The sequence below is a fragment of the Eulemur rufifrons genome, chromosome 2 (assembly GCF_041146395.1).
Source record: "Eulemur rufifrons isolate Redbay chromosome 2, OSU_ERuf_1, whole genome shotgun sequence".
NCBI classification, from domain to species: Eukaryota; Metazoa; Chordata; class Mammalia; order Primates; family Lemuridae; genus Eulemur; species Eulemur rufifrons.
This window is the reverse complement of record NC_090984.1, coordinates 91376411-91385640: the sequence shown is the minus strand read 5'-3', so window position 1 is coordinate 91385640 and position 9230 is coordinate 91376411.

Here is a 9230-nt window from a genome sequence, read left to right as displayed (position 1 = left end):
CGTCCTCACTAGCTTCAGGACGAACAAATTTCAAGTGAAGAGAGGCTCTCTTTCGATGAACCACATTATTACAGAGGCAAGATCATCTGAAACGCCGAACTATCTGCTGAGAGTGAGGAGGAGACTAGTGGGGTTAGAGATTGGGGAAATTTGTTGAGAGGTTGTTTTACACTGAGAGGCTTTTTCAAGACTTTCCAGGAAAGCATTTCACAAGAACACCTGGATGTACATATAGAGTGTTATTTTTTAAATGATTCATTCCCCATTTGGATGAAACGTATCAATACAGTTTACAAATGGAGACTTGTGTAATCCTTTGATGTTTTTGTATGGATGACAGCTGTTAAAAGTAGTGATAATCTTGCAGTGTTCTGTTTCCACAGTTATTTCTCATTAATCAGCCAATAACTGTTTATTGGTCTTCTCTGTGTAGGTAATGCTGGGTGCCCCGAAGGCACAAAGAATAAAGGATTTGTCTTTTCATGGTGTGCAGGAGACACCATACACACTGTGTGAGAGTGAATGTTTAAACACACTTAAACATTGCAGAAAGATACCTATGATTTTTTTTAAAAGCATAATTTGTTTTGTAATTTATTTATTTATTTAGGTAGGAAGTTTCTTGTATTTGGCTTAAAGACTTTAAATTGTTCACTGATCCCTTTGTATTTTCATCTGATTAATTTGCTCCAGAAGTTGTGAGTGCTCCACACAGAAACACACACACACACACACACACACACACACTTCAGTAATCTGACTCATTTGGGAAATTTTCTATCATAATTATAGATTTTTAAAGCTATATTCTTTTTTTTTTATTTCATCTTATTGTTATGGGGGATACAGAATTGCAGGTTACATAGGTTGCCCATGTACCGCCTTTCCCCCCAAGTCAGAGCTCCAGGCGTGTCTGTTCCCCAGGTAGTGCGCATTGCACCCATCAGGTAGGTATATGTCCCTCCCCCCCACCCCCCCTTCCCGAGTCAGCACCTTCAAGTGTTACCATTCCCCAAACGGTGTGTAATGCACTCATTGTGCAGGCATACCCCCATCCCCTCCCCCACCCCTCACCTCAGTCTGATATCCGATTGGTGTCGAAAGCTATATTCTTTTTTTTTTTTTTTTTTGAGACAGAGTCTCACTTTGTTGCCCAGGCTAGAGTGAGTGCCGTGGCGTCAGCCTAGCTCACAGCAACCTCAAACTCCTGGGCTCAAGCGATCCTCCTGCCTCAGCCTCCCGAGTAGCTGGGATTACAGGCATGCGCCACTATGCCCGGCTAATTTTTCTATATATATATTTTTAGTTGTCCATATAATTTCTTTCTATTTTTAGTAGAGACGGGGTCTCGCTCTTGCTCAGGCTGGTCTCGAACTCCTGACCTTGAGCGATCCACCCGCCTCGGCCTCTCAGAGTGCTAGGATTACAGGCGTGAGCCACCGCGCCCGGCCGAAAGCTATATTCTTTTATTGTTAAATGACTATCATGATGACAATTAACTGCTAAAAAACCCATTTCTAAGTAGATAATCCACCAGACTCCATTTTCAACATGTGACTTTCTAATTCTTACTATTTACCTCCAAATAGTTCAAGGCTGAATTACAGAGCTACAGATTTCTCCTAAATGATGAGAAAAGAGAAGTGTGTTGGTCTTTGCAGGTATGGCTGATGGTAATTATCACCTATGTGTGAGGTTGCTGTTCGGAAGATTGATAGCAAGTGGAAGGCGTCACCATACCGCACCCACGTGACATTGATTTTTGATTTGTGGCTAAAACCATTGTCTGCTACAATTTTGCATCAGATAAATGGCATACACGCTTTTGTGGTTCTGTAAAATTTGGATTCAGTCAAAAGGCCATACTCAAGGATCTAGAAGCCCACATGTGGGCCAGGGCTGCAAGTTCCCCACCCACCTAAGGACATAGGATTTATGGGTAACACAATTTCTTACCATCACAATTCTTAAAATTTTACTCAATGCCAAAAGTAAGGCCATACTCCTCCTATTGTCTCAGATGGCTGCCTGCTAAACCTCACAACCAGATCTGAGCCCAGAAACAACTCTTAAATAAGCAAAGTATATCTGGTCCTCCCACAAGCTCCTCCTCCTCTTTATTGTCTGCTTTTTTTTTCTATCCTTAGCTAAAGGTTTAGTGTCATAAGTTTGTTTAATATAGTGGCAGCCTCAGCATCCATTTTTGGCAAACATACAGTAGTACCCTGTCACCTTTGGCCTAGTTAAAATGCCCTCTCCCTGCGTGGTGGTTTGTGATACAGCCTACTTGCTTCTCATCCCACTGGCCCAAAACCCAACAACATACCCCACAGCTGTTGACCATAATAAACCCAATGGTCAACACCTGATTCATGTAAATAAGTTCCCGCTCCAACTTCACACGTGGTTTCTTTGCACTAGCCAATCCACAGACCCCACGGGAAAGCCTAAGGGATAACGCCTGTGGAACTTAATAAAGGCATAAGCCCACAGCTCCTCTCTCTTGTTGCCTACCTGCTAGTTGAGCTCCAACGCCTGTGGAACTTAATAAAGGCATAAGCCCACAGCTCCTCTCTCTTGTTGCCTACCTGCTAGTTGAGCTCCTTGCTGCCTCCAGACTTCCCACCAGCTTCCTGTCACTGCTTTCTCTGGAATCTGTAAGTAATATATTTCTTTTGTTTCGTGCATTTTGGTTTAACATCCTCATTGTGTCTTACCTGGTACACCTGAACCTATCTTTTCCCTGGTCCAGGCTTTCCTAGAGTATAGCTGTCTTAACTTGATGTCTACTACTCTCCACGGGGAGACCTCTAGATCAAATTAGAAAGAAACCATAGTAACAAAAAATCCAACACTTAGCTCACATGCATAAATTTATGTCAATATATAGAGGTATATGCTTTTTTAAGAGAGACCATTTCTCTTATCTTTCTGAAAATCAAACCAAACAAAGCACAAACTATGCTTATTTTGAGCAGACTGTAGTTTGCCACAACTATGTGTTTGTTGCTGGGTCTTGATAACGTATATGAATTGTTGTATTTCTCCTTAACTTGAAAGTTCTAAGTTAAATTTACCAAATCTCTATGCATCAGTAAATAGACATATGAGTATCTTCTAATCTCTTTCCCAGCTGTTCTGTGAATTTCTAATCACTTTCCTCATGTGGGACTTTTCGTGTTGCACCTGATGTGTTCAAAGTAGTCATTTTAAAATGTGATTGCTACCTTTGTCTCCTCTTTCTATTTTCATTTGGAATCCCTCTATTATACATCGGATCATCAAAGTACATAGAAACATCTTTCTCTTGAGGACTCTCTTGAGTGGAAAACTTCATTCCATTCTCTGGACTATTCTTTCCTCCTTAGTTGAACTCCTGCCATATTACAATGATTCTCTGGTATCCAGAGCAAATCATGGCTCTTAATAAGAGAGATTTTGGAAGCTCTAACCCAATGTCCTGGGAGACAGATGGAGGCCCTCTAAGATTCCTCCCTGACCTTGTGTCCTAATTTGAGTTCCCAGACTGGGACCCACTTTGTTTCCACTTTCTCATTCCTTAGCTTAAGTTCTGGACTTGATCTCCTGCCTACATTCCTGCCCTGATCTTGGCATTCTCCTCCTAACCATGTATGCTTGCCTTGAAATTCCAGGCTACTGCAGAAAGTTTACCCAGTGCCCACATCCCCAGGTGCTCTGTGTCTGTGTGCATGGAAGAGTTATTAGTTCTCCCAGACAACAGAGCTGAGATCCTTTGCTTTACCTATTTTGTTAATTGCCATGTTCCATAGATTATTTCTTTACCATGTTCCAAAGCTGCCCTGATGGGTATTACTCTGATTCAGGGTCTCATTATCTCTTCCATGAAGTATTACAGTACAGCTGGCCTTATTAGCACTGATGTTCTCTTGCCCCAACTAAACTGAGTCCATTCCTCTGAAAACTTCCATGATCCTCACTGCAAGAAGTAATCACTTCTCCTGTGTTATCTGTCTACTTAGTGCCTGTATGAGAGTAAGACTCACACTGTCTCAAATAATATTTGTGTTTAAGCCTGGTGCTATTTTAAGTGCTTTACAAATATTAACTCATTTAATGTTTACAACTCTGCTATCCTAGTTCTATAGATGAGGAAATACTTGAGTATAAAGATGTTTAGAAATATGTCCTAGCTAGAACAAGGGCAGAGTCATAATTTAACCCAACTAGTCTAATTGCAGCGTCTGTATATAACCTCTCTAATTAAGATTGTTATCACCTCTTCAAGGATATTCATAAATATCTAACAAGTTGTAAGCTGGCAAGAATAATCTGAGTTTACTATAATACTTACGTTAAAAAAAATTCTATTTTCCATTTTGAATGCTAAATGTTCTCTGGCCAGATTTGTTTTCTTTGCTTCAGCAGAAATGAAGTATCTTTGGCTATTAGTGATATTAGTGATTTTTTGCATCCAATCTATGCAAGTTATTAAAATCAAATAGTTCATGATATACTACCTCGAAATAATGAGTCTACAAGAAGATAGTTAAGTATATTAGAGGCAGGTGTGAAGTAGCAGACGCCCTGGAAATTAAGCACTGCATTTTATGTGTAGAAATTAGGAAATCAGGTGGAAGCTATATGAACCCAGAGGAGGAGAGGCAGCAGCAGGAGAGAGGAGGAATAAAATGAAGGCTCATTTCAGCTTGCTCAGAGGAAAGCAGTGGATGGTGAACCATGTACTCTGCATGTGCCCTTTTGGCATGTGGAAGCCACTATTAATTGAACACTAGCGTTGCATAAGGATCATACGTAATTTAGTAGGACACATCTCCTAGTGAGTTGCTTTACTGTCAAGAGATGGGAAGAAATGAGAGAAATACAAGAAAATACCCAGGAAAGAACATTTCTCAGGAAAAATATTTAAGTAACTTCAATTTTGCTTTTATAATGAAATATTCACTCATGTGGTGATTGAACGTGACAAGGTTGAAACCTGAACAAGGTTTCAGTTGAATTATTTATCCAAATTTGGTCTAGAGGCAGATTAATATGTGAAACTCTTCTCATTGTCACCAAGAGAGAAACATTATCCTAAAAATAGCAATGATTAAAAAATGTGCTATCCTGTGGGGAGAAAGTGTCATTCTCCCTGCTGTGTTTTTAATATCTGCAAATATGATCTCCACGGCATATAAACCACCAGGACTATGCTATTTCACCTTTGGTGGTAGTATGCTTCTTTATCTCCTATCAATCTGTTTGATTAGTTAAAAATGAGGGTTAAAGGTAGCATTTGCTAGAAACACTAGGTCAATTACCAAGACGAGACACTTCCTGAACTTTGGATGAGACATGAGAAATATCCTTTGTAAGAAACCTCTTATCATCTCTCTGCTTCCTCTACTCATCTGGAAAAGCATGGATCCTCTAATAGAAGAGTGGATGAAAGAAGGGGAAAAAATAAATGAAAATTTTGCTCTCTGTATCCATGGCCCTGACTTCCATTTGAACTTCATATTTTCCAAAGATATCACTCCTGTACACAAAGGTACATGTAAAATATGAAATATTTTGTATTGTCCTAGTAGCCATGCCTATCCATGAGGCAACTATTCCACATCACTAAGTAAAGCAAAACCCAAAACTCCTGAATCCTGTGTTTGCTCTAGTTACATATCCTTTTTTGGGGTGGGCATGGCTGGCATTTTTATATTCCCATTCAAGGATGATAGTTTATAGAAAATGGAAATAGTTGTTTTTCAAAGGTTAGTTTTTACTAGTTATTAAGTAAATATTCTGCTACAAGAAAATATTAAAATACATCAAGACATAGATTGAGATGTAAGGGATTTGGATGAAAATCACAGATGGCATAAATTATTTGAATCCTTTGGTACCACTATATTGGCATTCAAGCAAAAGTTTCAGCAAGCAAGTAGTTCTCTACTTCTTCCTCTTAGCTTCAGAGTACGGTATCTTTGAACCACGCTGTCTTCACAAGGCAACCGTGCAAATTAATTGCCTTCAATCCAGAATGCCACCCGGGGTACATTCTGGATTGCAGCATGTCTAGGGGTAGTAGATTGGTACATTCTAGATTGGAGAATGTTTAGGGGTAGTAGATTTCTGGTGTCTTTACATTGAAATACAATGAGTGAAAATTATTACTTTAAAAAATGTTGTATCTTTCCTACAGAGGAATCAAACTATCAATCGCTTGATCATTTGGAATAGGCTAACTATTAAAAGTAATAACTTATTCATGGCACATGCAGAACTGATCACATCTGTGCCTCTGAGGGCCCTTTCTAAGCTGGTTCAGTTTTATTTCTCTGGAGTGAGTGCCCAGTGTACTCTGCAAACCGAGGCCTCGGTACCTGCCAGTGGTTTCAGTCAGTGGTCTGTTTAGTGTATTTGACCCCTAGAGTAGATCATTTTTTTAATGCTTTCTTCCTCTGAGTGACAAAAATATTTATGGTAATAATTACCAGAAATAATATTTTCAGATATTTTCCTTTGGTTTTATAACAACAATTAAATGTACAAAAATTAATTTTAAAGGAATTATTCAAATTTAGTAAAATATTTTACCTATGAATCAAAATTTGTATCTCAAGAAAAATATTACATCTTATACTTTGTTTCACTGCTTTTTAAAATTGTAAACACAAATAGTGTTGTACCCCAACTCCACAGGAAGGGAAGCTTCTGTGCTGGGGATTTTTCCAGACCTTGCCCTAGGTGTCTCTTCATCTGGCTGTTTATTTGTATCCTTGACAATATCTTTTATAATAAACCAGTAAAAGTGTTAAAGAAAAGAAAATTATATATATAATTAGAACTCAACCATAACTGCAGGATTTTTTTTTTTTTTTTGATCTTAGACCAAAAACTTTTTTTTAAGAGTATTGATCAATGATAAAAATTGTGAAGTAGGCCGTGCGCAGTGGCTCACGCCTATAATCCTAGCACTCTGGGAGGCCGAGACGGGTGGATCACTCGAGGTCAGGAGTTCGAGACCAGCCTGAGCAAGAGCGAGACCCCGTCTCTACTAAAAATAGAAAGAAATTATCTGGCCAACTAAAATATATATAGAAAAAATTAGCCAGGCTTGGTGGCACATGCCTGTAGTCCCAGCTACTCGGGAGGCTGAGGCAGGAGGATCACTTAAGCCCAGGAGTTTGAGGTTGCTGTGAGCTAGACTAACGCCACGGCACTCACTCTAGCCAGGGCAACAAAGCGACACTCTGTCTCAAAAAAAGAAAAAAAAGAAAAAAAAGAAAAAAAAATTGTGAACTAATAATAGTGCTAATAAAATGTAGAACCACTTTTAGCTGGCTTTATTAGTTTTCAATTCTGTAGAGTCAAAGTTCCTATTCTTCGTTGCTACACCAGGACAGACTTCTCCCACCATGGGCCTTGGTAGCACTCTACTTGTAGAAGATTCCCAGTAGCTTAAATTAGAATCTTCTATGCCCTTCCATGCAACTGCGTGTACTTTAGGTCAAATGAGTAGTGTTTGGTGCACAGGAACTGGTCATTCTTCCTCCCCTTCACCCATGTACCTCTTTCAAATGGCAATATAAATAGATGATCTTCGTGGGATCAGAACTTTTTCTACAAACACTTTTTTCTGAAGCTATCTGTGTAAACTAGAGTTCTGTCTGACCTACCAGCCAGCCTGAGGATAATCCTGGTCATCCTCTGGAAATCGGCTTAGCCCAATTCTCTACTCTACACCAAGTTTCAGAACTGAGAAACCTGGAAATTTCTTTCTGCCCATAGCTTGAATAGAGGAGAGGTTTTCCTGGTCCGGGTTGAATGCATCAACATTATGCATAGACGAAAGTCTAATAATCTAATACTCATTGCAAAGCTGTTACCTCCAGTGAAGGGGAACAGAAAATGGAATACCTAAAGAAAAGAACATGCATGAACATCATGTTAATAGCTTTTGTGCTGGTTAGGACACAGTGAGCAAATAAAAGTGTAATAACCCAACAAGACTGAGAATATTAAAACGAGTCATTACCAAGAAGGGGCCTAAACCAATATTGCTGAAATAGATTACTTTTGTGAACTTTATCATAGCTTGGCAAAGGGAGATTTTATTTGCTGAGTCTTTATTATTGTTAAGCAAGGGATCTAATAATCCAAAAAGCTAGAAAGTTGCTATTACTGCATGCTTTTCAAACATGTCCTTGCTGGCTATATAAATAGCAGGTAGCTGTGTGAGAGTCCTCTTGTGCTACTTTCAAAAAACATGTATTTCACGTGTGGGGGAGGGTGGTGGTGGTGGCGGCGGCAGGATACACATGTGTGGACTCAGTTTTGAAACAACATTGTGTGAATTCCAGAAGTATTAGAATCCCAGAGCCAAGTTTAATCAATATATTAATAATTGTTTATATACATGCTTGTGGCAAGAAACATTATTCCAGGAATAATGGATCTCTACAACAGAAGAGAAAAATAATAAGTAAATGTCTATAAAATTATTCCCAAGTAAATAGTTAAAGAAAAAGTGATAGTTCTTTAAATTCAGGAACTTCAGTTCATCAGAGTAGAGTTTAACCTTTATACTCCACTAAATATAAGTGTCATGAAAATGGGGTTAACATTGCATCTTTATATAGCCTCTCTTATGTGTCATATGTACAAATATTATATTAATATATGGATCATATGCATATATGTATAAAAGTCAGGTAAGTCACTTAATCATCCACTTTGAGTTTCACGATTTATCAACATACATTTATTCATATACACTTTATTCTCCAAGCCTCACAACTTGTCACCCTTTCCAGTTCTCTATCTGTTGTCAGCTACTGGAATCACTTGACTTCAGTGTACAGCACTGATGGGAATAACTTCGACCTCCCACAAGAGGGAAAGAATCTCAAGGCAAATGTTTGTGGCCCGACATCAACGGCTTTGAGCTTGAGTCCTGCTGACTGGTTGAATATTCATCTTGCTCTTTGAGCCTAAATCTCAAGATCAGTGATGGGCTTATATGAGGCTCCACTGAGAATGGTTCTCGACTCGCCCCAAAAGAGCAGAACTTGAGGCAGGAAAAAGACGATATTCCTGAACCCATCCTCCTGAACATTTCTCCTCCTTCTATCCCTGCAATTTGGTTCTCCACTGAGAGTTTGCTTTTTTCATTTTGAATTATATGGCATCCTTAACTTTCACAAAGTAGGTGCCAATAAAATGTCTGATTTCCTGGAGCACAAAATTCT